The sequence below is a fragment of the Danio rerio genome, chromosome 23, assembly GCF_052040795.2.
Source record: "Danio rerio strain M-AB ecotype USA chromosome 23, GRCz13ab, whole genome shotgun sequence".
NCBI lineage: Eukaryota > Metazoa > Chordata > Actinopteri > Cypriniformes > Danionidae > Danio > Danio rerio.
The window spans coordinates 10,641,370-10,665,499 of NC_141043.1; the positions used below are offsets into that span (position 1 = coordinate 10,641,370).

The following is a 24,130-nucleotide window of genomic DNA, read 5'->3' on the forward strand; positions in this document are numbered from 1 at the left end:
GCTTTTTTAAAACTAAAATAATAATATAATAAATACTGATAATAATAATAATAATAATAACAACATTATATAAATGCTAATTTATCATGAATAAACTAAAAAAAGCCCCTCGAGGTGAATAAGGCATGGAGGCAGTGGTTTTTATATTTGTTTAAAAAAAAACTATTTAATCCTTTAAATTTTTTAATATGTAAAGATATTTGTGTATTGTTGTACATCACGGGTGTCCAAACTCGATCCTGGAGGGCCGGTACCCTGCAAAGTTTAACTCCAACTTGCTTCATCACACCTGCCAGGAAGTTTCTTGTTTATCTAGTAGGAGCTTAATTAGCTGCTTCAGTTGTATTTGATAAAGGTTGGAGCTAAACTCTCCTGGACACGGGCCCTCCAGGACAGAGTTTGGACACCCCTGCTGTACATCCTGTCTGTATTAAGAAAAGTGTAAGCATTTGAAACCCTGTGTCTGAACCCGCAAGGGTGCAAAACTAACCCGCTCTGTGCTAGACTTTAGGTGCGGTCCATTTCAGTTCCTCAAAATAACAACAAGCCGACAATGCGCCTTAGCACACCTCCTTTTTAGACCAGCACACCCATAAGTCCACAAAGTGGCACAAATGGATTTGCTGTTTAAACAATATGGTGCAAAACATCAAAATTAGGGTTGCGCTAGTCTGAAAATAACAACAAATTACACCATACATGCCTTGCGCCTTGTTGCGCCAGATGTGTGATAAGACCCTAAATATTTCATAATTATTTGCTAATAATTCAATTCATGTTTATTTATATAGCGCTTTTTACAATGTAGATTGTGTCAAAGCAGCTTAACATAGTTCTAGTAATGTCCAGATTTCAGAGTTGAAGTTCAGTTTAGTTTAGTTCAGTGTGATTTAAATCTAAGGGGCTAATAGTTTTGACTTCAACTGTATGTGTTTTTTTACACACATATCCCACTCTCTTTTTCTCATTGACCACTTATAGAGAGCTTCCACCTATACAGTATATCTTCAATTTTTGACGTTAAAAAACCTACAGTCTTATCTTTATAGAGCTGACTAGAGTCATCAAGATAAGCTAGAGGTACAGTATATTATGGGAGCAAAATGCTAGTTCTGCTTTTTTTCTGCAGTGTTGTAGTTTTAGTCAAATTATAATTAAAACCGGCTCTCAGAGGGGTTATAATAAGACATTCAGTAATAAGACTGAACTCTAATAAAACAAGCCTCATACAGCCTCATGACACTAAAAAACAAGAGGATGTAAGGAAGCAGAAGCTCTGTAGGAGGCTTGTTTCAGTCGTCGTCTGCTTAGCACAGATCTAAAATTCCAGTCATACAGCGGCGCTAGCCAAATGACACTGCACAAGGTCAGGGGCCAAGCCGTTATAATGATACGATGTGAACAACTTCATATTCCTCACTGGCCTATGATCTTGTCTAGCACAGATATGACCAAAAAAGGGATTTCGGCGCTACTGCAAATCCCACTGCTCCTCCCACGGCAAAGGCTAAATGAAATAACTTACTCCTTATGGGGCACGGGGGAAGAATGCTGTAAATACGGCATTGGTATTATTACAAATATTGAGGAGAAGAGACCATTTAAGTCCTAAAGAAAAGGGAGGAGAGCCTCTGCCTGTTTTGCCTGGCATAAAAACAGAGCTGCAAGCAAGAATTTCTGAGATACGACTGAAGGAAACAAAAGCATAATATTATTGAAGAACAAATATCAGTACATTTGCCAGCTTTTATTACCAATAGCAAAATTCGACAGCGGGGTGAAATACTGAGCAATTTGTAGCCCATATGAATGTATATTATAATTGAGTATTATGTTATATAAAAATATTATATTATATTGTGTTATATTATATTATATTATATTATATTATATTATATTATATTGCATTATTTTAAATTATACTATAATTATATTATATTTAATCATATTATATTATAATTATATTATATTATATTATACCTATATTATATTATATTATATTATATTATATTATATTATATTATATTATATTATATTATATTATATTATATTATATTATATTATTTTATATTATATTATATTATATTATAATTATATTATATTATATTAATTATATTATATTAATTATATTATATTATAAGCATTCAAATAAGGCATTATAAATCATATAATAGGCTTTCTATTCAAATAGAAAATTTGTAATCTATTTATTACATTTTTCCCCCATATTTATTTATAATATATTAGTCTATACATATATTTTGATATATTTTTAAATAATAACAATAATAATCTTCTTTATAATATTTAAAATTTATATTTTAAATGCAACATTAAAATATTAAAAAATAATATAATTAGGTACACTCCAATCAATCGGCCGGAGATCAGTATCGGCCGATAATCACATTTTATGACTCGATTGATACTCGCCAATTAGGGATGCAACGGTTCTCGGTAAAATAAAAACGTATCGTCCCGTTGTCCTCCCACGGTTCAGTGCGCCCTATGATTTGCAGTTCAATATATTCATTATTAATATTGGCTTGTTAATAAAAACAACTTCAACAAAGCAGTTCAGCCTTTGTACACTTCCGATTACCTTTCATGATCATTGCACATGCGAAGACCTGCCCAATCACCTCTTAGTATGTAAATCTGTTGTTGCCATCAAGTGTCCTTGTGTTTGTGTGTGGAATTTCTGTGTGTTTCAGCATGGCAAGTGAAGGAGATAAAGCGCAAGTGCGCAGGTGAGGCCGAATCACAGCGCATTACCGTCAAGTGTTTCAACAGACACTCAATGTAAATTCAGACACAAAAATATAACGAATGCCATTTTTTGTTGTTGTTGTAAAAATACTGTGGTCACTAACCGGCGAATCGAGGTCCGTGTCTAGACCCAGAAGCGCCCCATACGGACGGGGACATACAGCAGGTCTGTTATTTCAATCCCGCTTCTGCTGGGTGTTCTTCCACACACAATCACTCTAATCTTCATCGCTATAACGTTTATTTATGTATTTTTGATGTGCATTGCATGTGTCTTCTTCTTTATCTCGCCTTCTTGTGTTGTTTCTTGTTATCCCATAGGTTCCCATGTTAATGTGGTCCAGGATCTGATTGGCTGCTGGTAGCTGTAAAATTGAACTTCTGGCAGAGCTCGAGGAGCTCATTTTAGTGATGGGAAGTTCGGATCATTTTACTAACTCGACTCGAAAAAAGATTCGTTCATCTCCATGAACTGGACTCAAAGATCCATTTTGTTCATTTGGTTCAATTTGCCAAAATATTATTAAAATGTTAAGAATTGCTTCCAAACACATCTACAACTAGCCCAAAAGGTTGATCACACCACAAATAAGTCATACCTAGAATACGTAGAGTACCTGCTCTTTTGTCTATGAAGGTATTGTTGTCTCTTTGCTCAGCACACCTCTTCATGTCTTCAAATGTCAGTGGTTCGTTCACGTTACACTGACAGTCACATATAATCTTAACCAATGTACACAGTCTAAGTCAATAGGAGCCATGATAATTAGTTCAACTCTCAAGTCTTCTGGTTCTTGAGTAGTTCATTCATCACATGACACAATGACTAAAACTCGAGGACTCGAGAGATGAACAGTTCAATTCTTTTTCCGGCTGTAAACGCATATGATTGGCCCGTGAGGAACGAATGACTCAAACCCGATAGAGGACTCGAGAGATGAACGGTTCAATTCTTTTTCCGGCTCTAAACGCATATGATTGGCCCGTGAGGAATGAATGACTCAAACCCGATAGAGGACTCGAGAGATGAACGGTTCAATTCTTTTTCCGGCTCTAAACGCGTATGATTGGCCCGTGAGGAATGAATGACTCAAACCCGATAGAGGACTCGAAAGATAAACGGATCAATTCTTTTTCCGGCTCTAAGCGCATATGATTGGCCTGCAATGAGCTAATGACTCAGACCCGATAGAGGACTCGAGAGATGAATGGATCAATTCTTTCTCCGCTTCTAAACGCATATGATTGACCCGTAATGAACGAATGACTCAGACTCGATTGAGGACTCGAGAGGTGAACGAATCAATTCTTTTTCCGGCTCTAAACTCATGATTGGCTTTGATTGGCATGCGCGGATGAATAAATCACTCCCTGAGAGGACTCATAGTTCCCGAGTCATATTGAAGATTCATTCAAAATGAATGAATCGTTCATAAACGACCCATCACTAGCTCATTTGTGGTGCGACGGTTGCTGGGAGTAGAGAGTTCCTGGATTTCCCTACCCCTACGGCCGATAACCATCTTGTACAAATGTCCAAATTACATTAGACTACATTACATCACATTGCACAAATGTCCATATATGCTTGCAACTTTTTGAGAGTTTGAGATAGTAGGAGTGGCCTGACTATTTATTTTGATTACTTTTGACTTTATGTTTAGGGAGGTACGGTAAGCTTCCTGAATTTTTTTAAGACTTATAAGTTATTTAGTTTATTTTCTTCAGATTGTTTTGTTTTGTTTGGCCACCCTGAAGAGATGCTCATGTAAATTGATACTTTTTTCTAAAATAAATATATTCAATTACTCTCAACTGAGTGTCCGTGTTTGGTCAAATAATGGGGATCTTTTGCATCTTTTTTTTGTTTTGTTTTGTATTCTATGGAAAATCCACCACCCACAACCTTATTTCGATTATTATGCACATGTTATTTCCCATAGACTTGAGGTGTAAAAAGATGCAATTATTACAGATTAATTACAAAAAAGTTACAGTAGTTAATTCTTTTCAGTGTGTTAATTCGGTGTAGTTAATTCTTTCTCTGCCGCAAATTCGTCATTTGAACCACGTCAGTTATAACGTAAAACTTCCATAATGACTTTCTAAACGGTGCGGAGTAACAACTTTTTTAGAGCTGAACCCCATCTATTTTTGTGCAAATTATATTGTTTTACACACATTTAAGAAAAAAATCCAATATTAGTTTTGGTAAAAACATGCACTCGTTTTCCATATTAATTGAAATACATGTAAACAGCACATATAGGGCCTGTGTTTCCTTTAAAAATATGAGAACATTCCACATTCTATTTTATAACATAAAACTACTTAGCTAACACCATTTCTAATCTAATATATAAATCATATTAATCGTTAATGGTTGTGATTTACAGTAGACAATTTTTTTAAGAAATGAAAAAAAAATCCTACTTAATAATAATAATATATATTATTATTATGCAGGATATTGTTTATTTCTTTCTTTTATATTGTAAAAGTCATATTGGCCTAAAGTACAGATGCGTTTCTTAATAAATAACCTACAATAAATTAAAAGCATTAACATTTGCTATATATTTTTGTTTTCACAAGCTTCGGAGGTGTAACGTAAATTTTGCTTTTGAATAATAGGTCACCTACAGCTTTCTTCATGAGCCACGGCTGCGTTCAAAATGGCATAAATGTTTTCAAAGTGCACTGCGAAGGGAACGCAATTGTCAATACGAAGATCGCTAAAATTTAACTGTAAAAAAAATACTGTTCTTTGAAAGCAAATTACACCCTAGAAATGAGTTTAATGTTTTTTTATCATTCCAAGTTTAAATGTTGGAAGGTTCGAAAGGAATAGGGCATAGGAAGGATAGTTGGAAGTAGAACACAACCAGGAACTATGATTCTTACTACAACTCTAGACGTGTACATGTTTGCGTACACCTCAAGCAGACAAGTTTGCGACACAGTTTGCAAATTTTGGTTGGAACGATGGGTTTGGGAAACGCCAAATAAATGAATTATGTTTGTAACGACGCTACTTGCAACCTTAGTTGGCTAACCATGGTTTTCGGAAATGCATCCCAGGTTGACTGAACCTATAATAAGTGCACTTTTGTTTTAGGCAATGCGTTGGCTAAATATTTACCTACTACTTACTGAATATTATGGCCATGATGACACTCTCCTGAAAGTATAGTGTGTCTGCTTACTAGACGTCTAGCCAAATGACACAGCTGTGCTGGTATGTCTCAGGCAAAATACTATAAACCCTAAGAGATACTCATTACATTCATTCACACTGAGTTGCTTTCAGCTGGGAGGGGTTACTGTAGGCGGGTGGAGGCTTAGATGTGTCTGTTATCATCAAGGACAGATAAATGTCAGTGTCACTGCATCAAACTCATGTTTCCAAATCCGATCTCAAAGTATGTGATCATGTGACAAGTTAATATGTGACTAATTTGTGGTCAATGAGAATGTGTAACTTTTCAGAACTCAGAGGCATGCAAATGTTTACACAAACATATCATTACTTTAACAGTGTAAAATTCCATCAAACCATCATCTGCAGTAGTCTGATGAACATGAGCTCTGAAGTTTTGGTTATATCAAGCCAGTAAGTGGATGTCTCATTAACCAGATAGTCCTTGACGCTTTTCTTTCATCTATTAATGTGTTGCATAACAGGACTTAAGTAAAAGAAAATCCAATCAGAAAATGTTGGCTGAAGCAAGTGAAAAGCTTAAAAATAAATCTTAATGCAATAAAATGTGACTGGAGAAACTAATAAAGTAAGAAAAATCTATACATCTCAGTCATTAAAGGGCCATGACACCCCCACTTTCGGTTTAGGTCTACTTCAGAATTTTTTTTTCAAAAATGCATCATAATAGGCATGGAGCTCCACGATCAGATGCAAGAGTGGGTGTGGCCAGCAGAGCAGGGTAAAAGGAGGGGAGCGAACAACTGTTGTCAGTTAGCTCACAAAATGAGACACAAACCGTGAGGAGACCCATGATTTTATAGTTTACAAAGTTAAAATGCAAAGATATAAACAGTAATTTAATGCCCTGCTACATTTGTAATTTTATCTACACACAACCACAATTTATATAATTATAAAGATAATGGTGTTCATATAAACACTATAAATGAGGACTTCTCCCTCAATCCCCGGATCTGATTGCAGACTCAGTGCAGCAGGTCTCTTGCCCTGCGTATTTCAACCTGCTGGTAATCTGGAGGATTTAGGCGAACACAGCAGCATGGTGATGTGTCTAAATGTGACCAAACTCCACTGATAAAGGACAAAAGTTCACTGTTCTCCGCCATACTCGTACTGCTCTCTTGACAAAAATCCTTGCTGCACACAAACAGCTTTGCTGTATCGGCCCTGACAGGATCATGGGGAAAAACATACAACAAATCCCGTGGATCATGGAAACAAACACATACGGCCCTTCATGAACACGGTCTCACCCAGTCATCAACATAGGGTATCACAGCTTGGCACAGGCAGGTCCATGTCTTGCCTTCAGAAAGCTTGCGCAGTCATGAATAATTAAGAAGCAGGCTCTTCTCATAGGATAAGAAAACTCCGCAATGAATAATAATGAGAAGCCGACTCGTCATCTTTGCACTTGCAGTTTTGCGATACGTCGCCGATTTCGATACCGCCCCAAAAATCATTCTGAAATCAGCTGACAAAAGCTCAAAATTATCCAGTTTTTTCCTAAATTAAAGCTGACAGGTGCTAACATTGTCTTAACGGATGCTCAACACACACAAATCTGTTAAAATCTGTTTTAAAAAGTACTTGAGGGTTTCTTGAACCTTTAAGGGCCCTATCATACACCCGGCGCAGTGTGGCGCAAGGCGTGGCGCAGTAGTCTTTTGGTAGTTTCAGCTTGGCGCAAGAGTCGTTTTGAGGCGTTGCGCTACGCTCTTTAAATAGCAAATCATTAGCGCTCATTTTTGTGCCCATAGGCGTTCTGGTCTAAAAAGGAAGGCGTTCTGAGGCGGACTGCTGGCGCGTTGCGTTGCGCGTTTGCGCGTTGCAAACCCGGTCTAAACTCCGGCGCAGAGTTGCGCCTCGCTTACGCACTGCTTAATACGCACAAGAGAGCAATAGGCAAATATCTTTACATATGAAAAAATGTAAATATTAAGGATATATATAGTATATAATAAGAATAGATATAGAATATAAATATAAAGGATTAAAATATTACAAAACATATTATTTTCTAGCCTACATAAATATGAAAAATCACTGCATTTTTGTCTTCTTCATCTCGGGAGTCTCTTTTAGTTCATTCATAACAATTTGCTTTTGTATAATGTTATTATTATTAGCAGTATTATTTATTATATCCGTATTTATATTTGTTTTATTAAAAACAAGCTTAGATTTGCCCACCTGTCAGGTTTTAGACCATATGGGGCACAGCATGTGTTTTAGGATATAACTCAGGTTTTTGAGCACATTTTGCTATTATTATTCATTTATTCGTTTGCTGGAAATTATAACTGAATTTAGAAATAATTTTGAAATGAATATTTGCGCTTAACAAACAAAAGTATTTATAGACTAATTGATGTCTGTGCGTAAAGGTTTCCCTATCCAAGAGCGAAAGTGAAAGTAGTTTCATTATCTCTCATTCTCACGCAGTAGATGCTCTGTTTAACAGTTTTCTGTTAAAAAACTGTTAACTATTAACTGTTTGCTTGTGAAATGCTCATTTTTTCCACTTAGACTTACTTTGCGTCCTGTAAATAGCGAATGTGCTCCTGGCGCGACGCAGCTGACTATTAAAGGGAATGGGAGATGAGGCTCTAATTGGTTTATTCTCAAAACACACCTATAACTCATTAAGAAAATAAACTCAACCCTTTTAGAACATGCACCGCGGCGCAAGGCAGATTTCCTATCCTTAAATTAGCAAAAACATGCCCTGAAATCGTTTGCGCCCTGCGTTTTGCGCTCTGCGCATGGACCGTCAAAATAGAGCCCTAAAAAGCCAATATTTCTGTAAACTAAAAGCATTTCTCTTTTAAAAGCTACATATTTGTGTTTTATCTCAGTTTTTTTAGCCTGTTGGCCTGTATTGTAAATGTTGGGAAAGACAAAATGTTGTGCCAGTGTCATTGCAAAGAATTAGAAAAACGGGTCATGACATCTTATCTCAAACATCTGTTAATGTTAAACAAACCATCTCGAGGCACAGTGCTGGTATATATATTATTTGAGGCCTAGTGCTGTACTACGGCTTGCTTTCAGCTAGACCATAAAGAAAATGCATTCGGGACCACAAAAATCAGTGTCAGTGGTGCTGTCAAAGATCTTTTTTTTAACAACCTGGTCATACAGTTCTTTGCTCTTTGTATATTTTTAGTCCTAATAATCTGACAAATTGCACAATTAACATTAAAGGAACTGATGACTGTAGTTTTTTTTTTTTTTTTTTTTTGAGGGTCCCCTGATATATTTCTGTGGTTTGCGCTATTTGTAGTACGTTTCTGTATTTTCATGTGTTGGGAGATTTTTAAGCATGGTTGATGCCAAATTGACAAGACTTTTGTCAGGTAGTGTATGTGCGTTTCGTTTCAACAAAATGATTAAATCGCAAAAATTTAAAACCGTCAAAATGACTGCCTTTGTAGTGTTAACAACAGCCACTGGTGTCACTAAGGTTTTCTACTTTTACACTAAAATCCAATTAACATAGATAAAGTTCAAGTCTTGTTGCTATACTTTTGGGTGTGCGAATATTTTAATGTTTGTACAGTTCTGATAGCTTGAGTTACAACTTAAAAGAGTTTCTGTGTTCCAAATATTAGCTTTGATAAAATTAAAGACTAAATAAGTTTAATCTGCATATTGATGCTGTTAGTTGAAATTAACTTGCTCTGAAGCCAGATTGTTTCTTTAAGCCCATCTTCATTTCTGTGCTTCCGCTCATTCACTGTGTGGTTTCCATTTGATAGATTTGATGGCAGTGCAATTACACAGACGTACTGTATAACTGTTTCTGCTGGTATTCAGTAAACACCCATTAACCAAACATAAATCATTCAAATTGATATCCTGAGCAGGATTTACAATAATGGGACTCTCTGGGATGACGTCTTTCTTGCGAACAAAAGATTTTTTCATGCTTTTCAATAAGATCATGCTAATAGTATTTAGAAGTATGCTATGTCAACATCCGATAACATGACATCATTGGTTAGCTCAAATCTGTCGGGCAGTAGACATGATTCATTGATATTGAGACACGATTATGTAATGCGTTGTGGGAAGCTCTTCGGTTTAACGTTGCCTTGAGAGCTACAGTCCTGTCATGAATAAGGGTGTGAAGTGTGAGATCACCGAATTCATTCATGCCAGCGTCATGACATGGTGTCGATGGCATGTCAAAATTTGCCCGCCATTATTTTACTGACATTATCTAAAGACGTTATACTGCAAGACTCATGATGATGAATCAATGGGTAGCTGATGCCAGTCTGTAAACATTTCGTCATCTTATTATTAGATAATATTATTATAAGATAATATCTGACATTTTTGTCAAAATTGAGTTATAATCTTATTCTTATTAAATGACAACTTATTTACATTCTGTGATTTTTTTATTAGTTGTTTATATATGTATATATTAAATGTGAAATATTTTTCTTTTTGTATATATGGTAAATGAAACATTTTTCAGTGTTTATTAAACTCATTTGCTCATTCTCTGTTTTCTTTTAAAGTCTTTCAATTTAATATAAGCAATGAAGGGCAAATAAATTATTAAATTTAATTCATGGGACATTTAATTCAATAAATATAATTCAATGATTCATATAAAGCATAAAATTCTATAAATATTACTATATTAATTAGATGAAATTAACATCTGCACTGGACAAAATATTTAGCTCAGCCTTGTTTAATTTGAACAAGAAAAAAAATTTAATCCCAAAACATGAAATAAATGTTATAGAAAACAAAAACTGTACTTCCTCAAGCACTAACATATTGTTAAAACACCAAATTATACATTTTGTGATTGTATTTCTTAAAAAGTAATCAATGAATCATCTGCCAGATAGAACATTATAATTCCAAGCAAAAAAATGACTTTTTTAGAATTAGAAGGTTCTATCTGCATTTACCAACACAATCTCACGGCAATTCGTAACTTTGATTTAGTGGCTAATTCGTATAAGTTTACAATCTAATTCGTACAATATAGTAATTTAATACATTTAGTATTCGTACAATTTTGCTCATCCCCCAATTAGGGTTGGGTTTAGGGCTTGGGTTAGGTGCCACGCCTCCTTTTTAAAATCGTACAATTTTGTACGACTGAACTTGTACGAATTAGTACGAATTAGACACTAAATTGGCAAAACGCAAAATACTTAGGTTTTCTCGTGAGATCAGGCTGGCATTTACCGAGTTTTTTTTTTTTTTTACTCCAATTTGCAAACGTAAGAAAACTTTGATAATTAACATTTAGAGTACATTTAGGGTCTTGTTAATGTCATGTTAATATATGAAAGAGAACTGTTACACACATATTGTTTGCTGTAAGTAATGCAAAAACTTCATTTAGTACGGAGATAGAACCTTATAATTCCAAGGTGATGATTTGTCAGACAACATCACTGTTTTAAACTAGCTTGAAGGAACTACTGAAATGTATTTAATACTTTATATAACAGGCATTTTGGTGATAGCAGCTTAAAGATGACTCTCATATGGAGAATGAAGTTACATGAATTGCTCCGGTGTGATTTTTTTCACAGAATTCAACGGTGTGTAAAAAAATCTTGATGATTCTGTGAGTCTCGTCTGATTTTTATTTTGTATTTCTATTGGATTTAAATCAGGTGATTGGCTGGGCAATTCTACAGCTTCATTTTCTTTCTTGGAAACCATTTCAGAGTTTCCCTGGCTGTGCTTTGAACAATCTTCAATTTCATCTTCATCATCCTGGTAAAGATGTTGCACTGAAGCAGCTAATGTTAATTTACAATGACGAAGGGCAGAGGGCACCAGCACCTTTAGAAATATGATTTCTGGAAAAAAATTACATTTTCAACACTTATTTTCTCCACTGTACTTCAACAAAAATGTGATGGTGTGATTTCAAGCAAAGTTAGACACAAAAAATGTGTTTCTAAAGGATGAAAAAGCTTGCCAAAGATAACGTTGATAAGTTTGCTACAGCAAGTAAACAACTTTAAATTACATCAAATTATTGGTCTGTGATAATTGAGTAATGTGTGGCTTTGAGGGCCTGCCTTCTTTGACACAGAAAGCTCTGGTTCTTTGGTTTATTCACTCTATTTGAACTTCAGTTTACCCCAAAAGGGTCTATACAAAACAACATTTCAGCCAAAATTAGGAACTATTAATGCATTCTGCTTGCTCTTTTACACAAAGCAGCATATTGGGGACTGAAAATGCAAACTTTTAAAAACAAGTTTCAATGTGCAAAAATTATTAGCAGCATTATCATTTCAGTGTAAACTAGGCATGGGTCTGTTTTTATTCTGACAGTATGATAACCTTGGATAAAAATATCACAGTTTCACGGTATTGCGATTACTGCTCTTTTTTAAGTGTCTAGGTAAAAAACTAACTTTTTATATTTTACACAATATATTTTATCGTTAGAAACATTTATGATATATTGGAGCAGCAAACATGTCAGGCTAAATAATTCTAATTAATCACTGACTTCTGCTGTCTTCATAAGTTTCAAAAACACAGATTTTTTTTACAATTTAAAATTTGGATATTTTTTTCCGCTGAAGATATTGTTGTCATAAAACAAACAAAAAAAGCTTAAACAAATCTTACATATACTGAAGGAACTGTATTACAGATAATTTTGGGGATTTTAAAACCTTGCCTTTTTCCAAACCACAGTGTACCTTGAAATTGGTTATTGTCCAATACCTAGTGTGAGAATCTTTGAAATGTTGACAACACATGTGTTTTTTTTTTTTTGTTGTTGTTTTTTTGCAGATCTGTGTACGTGAATCATTTTGAAAATGTTGTTGAGTATATGTGAAACTTTAAAAAAAATGCAAGGTTGGTATTTTAATTAATTTAATATTATTATTAATTTATATATTTTTATTTATTTTTTCAGATGTTGATTGTTTTATTGTTTTATTTGGGGATTGTTTTGTGGGTTGTAAAATGTAAAATGCTATTTGCAAGAATAAAAATACCATGACAAAAAAAAAAAGGAAAAATACTTCCAGTTTTGACTACATCTACAATCTATCCGCTGGTTAAGTCAAGACATATGGAACACTGTTTCCAGGTCCAATCCGCTATTGATTTGAATGCAGAAGATATAACACATTAAAGTGATTTAATAAAATAAGTGATTTTTAATAAGTTTAATAAGTGATTTTTAATAAGTGATATATAAAGTGATATATAAAATCATGGTGTACACAGACTTGCTGCATCACAGACATCAATATGTTAACAATTTATAAAAGATTAATCACTTTCTGGCCATCGGATATTAGGCATGGATATATATTGCGATCATGATTTTTGAAAGTATTACATCGCTTTGTAAACTTTTACCATTTGATGAGCCTCCCCAGATTAATATAGTGCTTGGATCCAGAAGCCGCTTTACATAATGTCACACTTAACAAGTGGATTTACAATTAACCATATTTCATATCCAAAAATGGGTTTTTAAGCATCTATGAATTCACTAGCGAACTTTAAAAGGTGCTGTAGCTGTTTTATTTATTTATTTAATTTTTACATATATTCTTCACACTTTCTCAAAAAAGATTTATTAAAAGTTGCAAAATTGAAGTTTTTTATATTGTATTGGTATTAATGTAGGGCATGGTGGCTCAATGGTTAGCACAGTCGCCTCACAGCAAGAAGATTGCTTGTTCGAATCACGGCTGGGCCAGTTGGCATTTCTGTGTGAAGTTTGCATGTTTTCTATGTGTTCAGGTTGGTTTTCTCCGGGTCCAAAAGCATGCGCTATAGATTAGAACTAAAGATTAGATTTAGAACTAAATTAAGCAGAAGTGAATGTTTATCCACGTGTGTGCGAGAATGAGAGAGTGTATGGGTGTTTCCCAGTACTGGGTTGTGGCTGGAAGGGCATCCACTGTGTAAAACATATGCTGGAATAGTTAGCGGTTCATTGTGCAGTGGCAACGCCTTATAAATAAGGGACTAAGCTGAAGGAAAATTAATGAATGGTATCAATGCTAATTGGTTATCTATACGTTGGTGCACTTCGAAACAATGACATAATTTGCATTTAGAAAATACTAGCATTTAAAATGTAACACTTATATGGGTCAACGACTTTTATGACATGTACTTCAAGTTTTTATCTTCTCAATCAATCAAATACACTTTAACATCCGAGGTCTCCCACCCACAACAAAATGCTAAATCTGCAACTGAAATTAGTCACTTATTCACATGTAACCAAGCATTTGTACTGAGGGTTCACCTAAACACTTGTACATATGAAAATAATAAACGATACCTGACAGTTAATATGAAATCCTGGTTTTTAGTTATAACAATAAGGGGATACATGAAATGATAAAAATCCAGGATGCTGAAACTGAGTGTGCGCGGACGTAGATTCACATACGGCAAAGGCAGAAGGGGGGGAGGCTTTGTACCCCCATATACAGTCAGAATACAAGCAACTGGAATTCCCACAACTTAACAATGCACACACTATCTCACTACTACTATCTCACACACTGCTCCGATCAAGAGACACGACAGCACAGAGCAGATCATATTCAGGGGGTGGTTGGATATACTGAATATACTGTCCCGCTGAATATACTACTGAATCCAGTATATGTCCCACCTTGTCTTCATGTTTCACTTGATATTACATAACAGAATGAACAGAGCTGCACATTCCAACTTCCAAAGCATTTTTGTGGGCCTTCAAGGCATGAATACATACAAAAAAATGCATCATGAAAGTAATGGACATTTCCAAAACCTGGACTGAACATAAAAGTTCATTCCTTATCTCTCAAAATCTTTCTTTCAGTAAGTATTCAAGAATGACTGAAAATACATTCCTGAGAGTGAAAGCAAAAAAGTGAAGAGCCGTCCTTCAACTCGACTACAAAAGTCAGCAAGCACACTGCACTGAACACTTAAGTGTTTGCAGTTTGTAAGGAGCTGTACTGCTACACCGTGTGAGAGGGATGTGGAAGATAGATATAGAGATTATGTCTAAATGAGTTGACTTATAACTTTTACAACGCTGACACAACATTACCAAAGCATATACTAGAGCATGCATTATTGCAGAAACACAGAGCATTATCTAAATGTTAAAAAGACAGCTTCTAAAAATAAACATATACAAAATTGTTCAAATTTTAGGTATCAAAATACTCACAAAGCCACAGTTGCCAGATATAGCTGACTTTTTCCAGCCCAAAAGCTGTCCAAAACCCATCGAAATGCACAAAAAACTGCCCTATATATTACATTAATATTTAATTTTAGTTTACTTTATTTAAACCAAAATCAATATAATTACTTCAACTGTCATAATTTTAAACATACAGCAACATACACCAGCAGCCACAGAACTACAACATTAGCAGATCACATCAAAACACTGCCCCCCTCTCACCCACACACTTTTTGTAGATACCTATTAAAGTATGTGTTCCTTTTGAAATGGGGTATAAATTCATCCAATTTGGCGTTTTAAATTCTTTTGAACATTATAAGGGGCTGCTTGTCAATCAGACATTGCTTCTTTGTTCTTGCTGTTAACTGTCGAAACAATGATCGATAAAAGTGTCATGATAAACCACTGAGAGTTTAACTGCAGCCGCAGCGTAATGCACCTGCACACGAAGGGGAGCCGGATTGAAATGCCATTTTTTACCCGCACAATCAAATTCAAAACCGCCTAATTGTGCGGGGAAACCGATCAATCAGGCAACACTGCTTTGTTGTTATTTGATAGAAAATAAAACTGCTATTTGATAAAAAATAAAACTGCTATTTAATCAAAAATAAAGTGAAACAGCAGTATCGTGAAATTAAATTACAAGTTTAAGCAACATTTTATTTCAAAATATGAGTTATTATTATTGTTTCACCTTTATTGATAGGACAGTAAAGATTTTTTAGTCAGGAAAGTGTGGGGAGCAGAGATAGGGATTGGATCGGCAAAGGACCTCAAGCCGGGAATCGAACTGGAGTCTCCGCAAGCACACGGTGTTGACGCACTAACTACTAGGCTATTGGCGTTGGCAAAATATGTCTTATTATTATTGGCGATAGCAAATTTTGAAATTTCACATTATTATTCCTGTCTTCAGTATTAATTGATTCACAAATGTGCTAATGTGTTATATTTTTTTAAATAACCGTGATACTTTTTTTGTTGTTGGAATCTAAAGTAGAAATCATTTGCAAAATTATGGATGACTTTATCATAACTTTTGAAGAAATATATCTATGCTATTTTTAGGTATTTGCTTTGTTTGTTTCAATCGATAACTTAGCATCTTAAGCACACTTTTGTTAGTCATTGATAATCAAAATGACTCTAAATTAAATAAATGTTACTTACTTCCTCTCAGGGCAATTTATATTGAAGTGGATATTTAGCTGCACCATGTTGGTGTTTCGTAACATCTAGTTTTTCTGAGATGAATTGTTAGCCCAACGCTCAACCACCAATCTGGAGGACCGGGACATACAAACTTACACTACGGACAATTTAGTCTTTCCAATTCATATAGTTATGAATAATAATATAATATAGTGCATATCTTTGGACTGTGAGGGAAACCAGTGCACCCAGACAAAACCCATGCGAATACGGGGAGAACATGCAAACTCCACACAGAAATGCCAACTGACCCAGACGTGACTCAAACCAGCGAAGTTCTTACTTTGAGGCGACAGCACTACCCACTGCGCGACTCACTGTTTTTAAAAACAATTATTTCACCTTTAATTTAACCCGATGAACTAAAGACAAACCAATTAAAACTGAAATAAATAAAAAAGCTATATACACATATTTAATAACAACCAATCAATTAAACTTAAAATAATTTTAAAAACTACTCAAAACACTTAATAAACATATTATATTATAATATAAATCAATTATCACATCACAAACATCAACAAAGACCACTAATCATGTAGTAATATAAACACAGCAGACATATCTCCAAAAGTCATAAATGTTTCATCGTCTTCCAATAATTTGTGTCATTCTGTTACTTTCTGTAAAAAAAAACAAACAAAAGCTAATACTGCACATTAAAAGTGATCCTAAAGAGGGTGTGATTTATCTTGCTTCTCCTTATGAAAGCCAAACACAGTCACAGCTGTATATACACAGTGAGGTCAACAATCAGACACACCTCGTTCTTGTCAGCCTTCTCAAAAGCTTCCGCTTATTCATCCGCCACTGCAAATCGTGTGTGTTTATGATGAGGCCGTGATGGACAGGACTTTTTATTCTCTGATCTGCAGAATGCCTGTCATCTGCTCTAAAGGATCCGGTCTATAGTTCCCATCATCAGCGCTGATAAAGCACTCAGGTGGGCAAACAAACCCCAGAGAGTAAACACTTGACTGACTCACCAGATCACAACCTGGAAACTAAACATCCAACGCAGCAGGCTGCAATTTAATAGGAGCAAGTCTGCACTTTTTTTTCAAAACTTTCCATGGCTCAGCAACTCTCTCTGGACTGATTCTTCCTAATTATGTAACGTTTTTGTACAACACTAGAAATAAAGGGCACTTATTTTACCCCTTTTACAAGATCTAAGTTAAACCTTTGGGGTCTTCAGAATGTGTCTGTAAAAGTTTCAGCTCAAAATATTCATTAGATAATTTACTATAGCCTTAAGAATATATCCATTTGGTGTCTGAATACAGTGGAGCTGTTTTCTACCCTGTGGCTTTAAATGCAAATGAGCTGCTTCTCTCTGTCCACCGTTCCCACGTGTGTGTCTGCTTCTCATCATGCGTTAAGTCAGATAAACACCACAGTGACAGAGACAGACATGGATGAAGCTGAAAAACAGCTAATTAGTCAAAAATTTCAAGTAAGTTTGTTTGATGTATTTGTGGTGGAGTTTAATCAAGCCTTTCTGAAATGATGACTCTCACATAAACGTTTTGCAGAACAGGTTATTATAGAAACATGGCACCTGTGAATCAATTCAGTGGGAGGGAAAAAAAACACTGTTGCGGTGGGCCTTAAAATCACTGGGATTTGGGTTCTATTTTAACGTCAGGAAACAAAAGAAAATAAAAAAAGAGACTTGTTAGGTTTATATCACTTCAGTACGACAGCGGACACAATTACACACAGATCCATCCAAACAGCTTCCAAAAGTTGATTTTCATCATAGGTGCCCTTTAATCATTTCTACACGTGCACTGAAACTGCAGCAACCATAAATATTCAGGCAAAACTGCAAAAATTAAAATGAAGTGTCAGTTATAATAGTTTTTAGAGAATATATAATCATTAACTAAATCTCTGTTTATTATCAAATCGTGGTTAATAATTTAAGCAGATTTGATAGTACCTGTCTTACATAATAACCCTTGTGTGCTGTTCGGGATGTTTTCAGCAAATGAAATGATGTTTGGTGACAAATTTTATTTTGACACATTTTAAGAAAATGCTTTGAAAGTTTTCAAAAGCTCAACAATACACTCTGGTTAAATTTACCACCCTTTCGTTATTTTGGTTGCTGTCTTTGCCATAAAAAAATTTAAATTACAAATATTACCTCTTCTCAACAGGGGAAACCACCAACAATCAAGAATCCATGATTATACACTGTCATGGCTTTGCAATGGAAGTCAATGGGGCAAAAACAAAAACAGAATGAAAGGGTAGTAAATTAAAACTGTACACAAGGATTAACCTATGCATCGAATTAAAATTTCTGGCTTACAATTTGGAAATTTATAACCAAGACTGATACATACAAATGAACACATTTTCCAGGGAAATATCAGTGCCTATAATGATGTTACAGCTTGACAAGTGTTAACGTTACCACTATGACGTCTATCAGACGCTTTTGGATGCCATACCTGACGCCAATATGACGTTGGTTTAAGATGTTGGCTTGACGTTGAATTTTGGTCACTTTCCAAACACAACCAAATATCAATGTCATTTGATGTCATCAAAATAAAATAGAGCTTCATGGCAAAGGCTGTGAATACTTATGTACATGTGATTTTTCAGTTTTTTATTTTTATTTTTAATAAATTAGCAAAAATGTAAAAAAAATCTTTTTTTCACATTTTTTGTGTGAAAAAACTAATTATGTTACAAATAAGGCTGTAACATAATCAATGTGGAAAAAGCAAAGTGCTGTGAATACTTTCCGGATGCACTGTAACCTGTATGTAACAAAATCACATACAGCCCAAAATAACATCCATAACTTAAACAAAATTTTGCCTTTTTTTATTATTAGTTATACATTTACGTTTTCTTCATTTATTTTATGTGCTTGTCATGTTTATTAGAATATGCTTTTAATATTCATATTTATTTTAAATTGTATATATTAATTTGGATTTAGTAATTGACTGTTGTAGCCTACATGTATTTTTGCTTCCGTAAGTTACCAAGGCACAGTTTGTCATAGGCCTATTTAAATGTATTTAACCTTAGCTTTATTTTAACATCCAAACATGGTTTTCGACTGTTTGTTTAGTCAACAATAACAACACTGATACAGTAGATGTGCATCTCATCTGATAAAAACTGCTTTTTCCTGGCAACGAGGTGACTTCCAAACAAAAAACAAATAACGTAAATAAAAAAAAATAAAAAAATACTCAAACTCATATCATCACCTCAATCGAAAGCAAAGCTGAACTGAAACCAGCCATGCAGCATTCAATAATATACTGATGAATGATTTCACAAACGTGTGATGGCTATTAGTGTGGAGCACGAGGGGAGAGTCCCTGTTGCCAAAACAAAGACTAAGCTGTTTGGTCACTATCTATGTAACGTCCTGTTGAGGTTGTGCTGTAAAAAAAAAGATGAACGTAAGATGTGGGCGTCACCTTTGCTTCCCACCGCCTCATAGCTGTCGAACTGTGGGATGTTTCCAGAAAGTTGGCGTGGATCCAGTCCTCCCACATGCTCTGGCCTTGCCCTTCAGAGACTTATCGGACACGCAGAAGCCGTTGCTCTGGTTACCAGTCTGAAGTTTGGGTCAAAACAAACCAATAAAAAGGGGAAAAGCATTACAGTCATGCCTGATGTTCCCTCGCTTATTCCTGCACTCAAATGAGCATGGTGTCATGTGGCATCGGCTTCCTACTGCTGTAATTCTGAAATATGACCTCAATTAGTCAATGTTTTTTTAATCATGTCAAAGACTTTTGACTGCAGTAGCTATGTGAAACTATGAGAAAGTGATTTTTGGTGTCCTGACATATTCAACACACACTTACTGACTGCTTGACTCACTTGAGCATCTGGTTTACACTTCAACCATGAAACTGCGTGCGTCATGTTTGATTTAGTATCAGCTTTCCGGAAAGGACAAATTAAATTTTTCAGCGTGGGTTCACTATTTACTTTTGTCCATGACAACACTGCCACCTTGTGTTTCATGCAGACACAGGCCTAATGTGAACTTTTATGTGACAGGATAAATTATACTTTGTTTAGAACTTTAGAAATTATGTCGCCAATATATTTTCATATCCATTGATAGTCTAAGGATTATTTGATTACATTTTACCCGCTAAACAGAAACATTTAACTAACATTTGACTAACAAAGTATTTCACACACTTTCTCCTTTATATAAATACTTTCTCTATCAATGAATAACTTTTGTATTATTGCAAGACTGTAGCCAGCCTGGTGAAAGAGGTGTTTCTTTTTTTCTCAAAAAGTGGACGTTTTTGCAGTTATTCGCATCATTTTCTATTTAATTAAGAAGTTTAAATACTCCATTCAGTGACATTTTAAGCACTACTTTTAGCTGAATTAGCTTGTCGGATAACCATCAAAACCACTTGATGATACCAAAAATATTCCTTCTATTTTATTCTATTTTTAGAATCAAGAAACATAAACAAAAATGATTACATTATATATCAATAGAAAAAATTGTAGCCTATTGTCATTTATTAGACAAATAACAAACTGGCCAGCACATTAAAATTTCCTCAGTCAGAATTTGGCCATTTGAATAAAAAATAATTAAAACATAAAAAATAAAAATAACAATAATAATGTAGAGCTTTTTCTAGCGCCTCTTTTTAAAAGGTACATTTAAAAATTAATGGATAACAACAAAACCTAATTAGTATTAAAATTAACTTTAATATGGGCCGCATTTTGGTGCTTTACACCTTTTCATTGGTCTTTTTTTTCAAGATTTGGGTCTTTTGAATGAATCGAATCACCCTTGGCTATTGGCCTGCGATTGTTACATGACACCTGAATGTTGTACGATTGACTGTCAGTTGTGTATATAATAGCCTATATTATTTTATGATACTATTGATTACACTTTAAAAATTTTGTCTAAAAGAATAATTCACCCACAAATTAAACGTTGCTCTACTTGATTTACTTACCCTCGGGCCATATTTTTCTGCTCAGCAAAACATTGAGAATTTTTTAGCCGAAACGTTGGGCCTCGCGATTCACACAAAGCAGTTAAAGGGTAAAGAAATCAATCAAACGAACAAACAAGCATAAAACGCACACAAACTAAACAGCAATAGCATGATGGCTAATGATACTACACTTACGAAGCGTTATCTGTGCAAGAAAATCGAACACAATAATTATCATTCAGGCCCAGAAAATAGTATTACGTATTGACGCATGCGCAGGAGCAAACTTAAGTTTCAATTGTATGCTGTGAGCTGACTCTGTTTATTTACGTTTTTAAATAGGTTCAGCATCCAGAATAAGCAGAAGATTAAAAAGAAATGACCTGCAGTGAGAGTTCTTGACTTGTGAACACTCAATGCTGGACACATAATCAATATTGAACATAAATAAATATTCATTCTCTTTTCGCCTTAGTCCCTTTATTAATCAGGGGTCGCCACAGCAGAATGAACCACCAACTTATCCAGCATATGTCATTATGCACAGGATGCCCTTCCAGCTGCAACCCAGCACTGGGAAACACCCACACACTCACAACCAATTTAGCTCATTCGGTTTACCTACCCTGCTGAAAAATCCAGGCTGGTTGGCTGGTTTTAGCTGGTTGACCAGCCTGGTTTAAGAGGGGTTTTGGTCAATTCCAGGCTGGTTTCCAGCCTTTTCCAGCCTGGTCTTAGCTGGTCAGGCTGGAAAATGACCAGCCAAATCCAGCTAAAACCAGTTTGACCAGCCTGGTTTAAGCTGGATATAGCTGGTTTTGGCTGGACTCCCAGCTTGGCTAGGCTGGTCAAGCTGGTTTTAGCTGGTTATCTCCCAGCCTGACCAGCTATGACCAGGCTGGAAATGGCTGGAAACGAGCCTGGAAGTGGCCAAAACCTCTCTAAAACCAGCCTGGTCGAACAGCTAAAACCATCAACCAGCCTAGGCTGGTTTAAGCTGGATTTTTCAGCAGGGATACTGCATGTCTTTGAACTGTGGGGAAAATGCCAACTGACTCAACCGGGGCTACCCACTGTGCCACCATGTCGCCTAGTAAATAAATAGATAAAATATTTAATTTAAAATTACTGTTATTCTGAATGTTCTATTCAACATAGTTCTGAAAAATAAAAGTATCACAGTTTTTTTAAAACGTGAAGAAGAAAAAACATAAATTGATAATTGTGTAGCAGCACATACAGTATTGATCATTAGCATGCAATTATTAGAATGATTTCTAAGATAAGATACATATTAAATGTTTAATGACTGTCTGACAATAATTCTGTTTTTAGATATTTACTTATAAAAATTGTTTTATTTAGCTTTCTGAAGTGGCACAAAAAAAAGTCCACCAAAATTCGTTTTCACATTGAAATTGTTTTAACTTTAGATTCATTTATTGCTGTCTTATTGAAATTATTTAAATGATTATACATTTTACCATACTACAAATGACCTGTCGTTTATTTTAAGAAGCAATCAAGTTGCGTTTAAGTAGCATTCTAATTATGGTTGGCTGTGTATTGTTTGGTAGATTTATTCATATTCAATTCTGCCAAAAAGAATCTGTCAAACCATTCATTCATTCATTCATTCATTCATTCATTCATTCATTCATTCATTCATTCATTCATTCATTTATTCATTCATTCTTTTTCTTTTCAACTTAGTCCCTTTATTAATCCGGGGTCACCACAGCGGAATGGACCACCAACTTGCAACGGATGCCCTTCCAGCTGCAACCCATCTCTGGTAAATATCAATTACAGTACATGCTCATTCACGCTCATATGGACAATTTAGTCTACCCAATTCATCTGTATCGCATGTCTTTGGACTGTGGGGGAAACTGGAGCACCCAGAGGAAACCCACACGAATGTCTGTCAAACCATATTAAATGGATTATTAGACAGCTTCACAGACACTTCTTACAACAAAACAGATGACTTACATCACTTTAGGGTGTAAAAAGAAAGAAAAGAAAGAAAAGAAAATTTCTACCATCATTACACCCTTCACTTGTTCCAAATCTATTTGAATGTCTTCCTTGTGAACACAATAAAAGATATTTTGAAGATTGTTGGAAACTAGTTTTTAAGTTTTTAGAAAAAAAAAAAACACTTCAACTCATATGATCTGAATACATATTATTATATTATATTATAATTTTACATCAGAATAATTTACTCTGTCTCAGTTACAGAAAGAACAGCAACAACAATAAAAAAAGATAATTAAATAAGTAATTAAAATAATAATAATAACAATGTGATGAACACAAAAACAAGTTTAAGTTTATATCAGAACACCATTGTTACTGATTTAGTACTTTTAGATTGAAGCAAAATCTTTTCACTTTCAAAATAATATATAAAGCATCCCAATAAAACTTGTTAACCTTATCTTTGACAGAAAATGAGTTTTTTTTTTCTTAACAAAGATTAGGCATGATATATTTTAACCAAGTGTGAAAGGCTAGAGTTTCTTGTTTCCAATTCCCCAGTTGGCTAAGCTATTTTTCAAAATATTTTTTGTAAGCCTGTAAAAGTTTGGAACCACTTGGTTGTGAGTAAATCTTTATTTTAGGTTAAACTTTTCATCTTTCTACACTTTTGACCACGTATACAGCCTACATTACCCAAAATTCTAAATGCGCAGTGGTGTCTACGCGTCGACG

General features: G+C 34.8%; 1 long non-coding RNA gene across 1 annotated transcript in view; it reads right to left on the reverse strand.

Moving 5' to 3' along the window:
• LOC147831228 (uncharacterized) overlaps positions 1 to 20,424 on the reverse strand; it is a 77,850-nt gene extending 57,426 nt beyond the window's left edge. The window contains exons 1-2 of the long non-coding RNA XR_015523241.1: positions 20,304 to 20,424; positions 19,895 to 20,034 (exon numbers count right to left, since the gene is read on the reverse strand). This is a non-coding gene — a long non-coding RNA (uncharacterized LOC147831228). The remainder of the gene's footprint in view (positions 1 to 19,894; positions 20,035 to 20,303) is intronic.
• Positions 20,425 to 24,130: the final 3,706 nt, after the last annotated feature.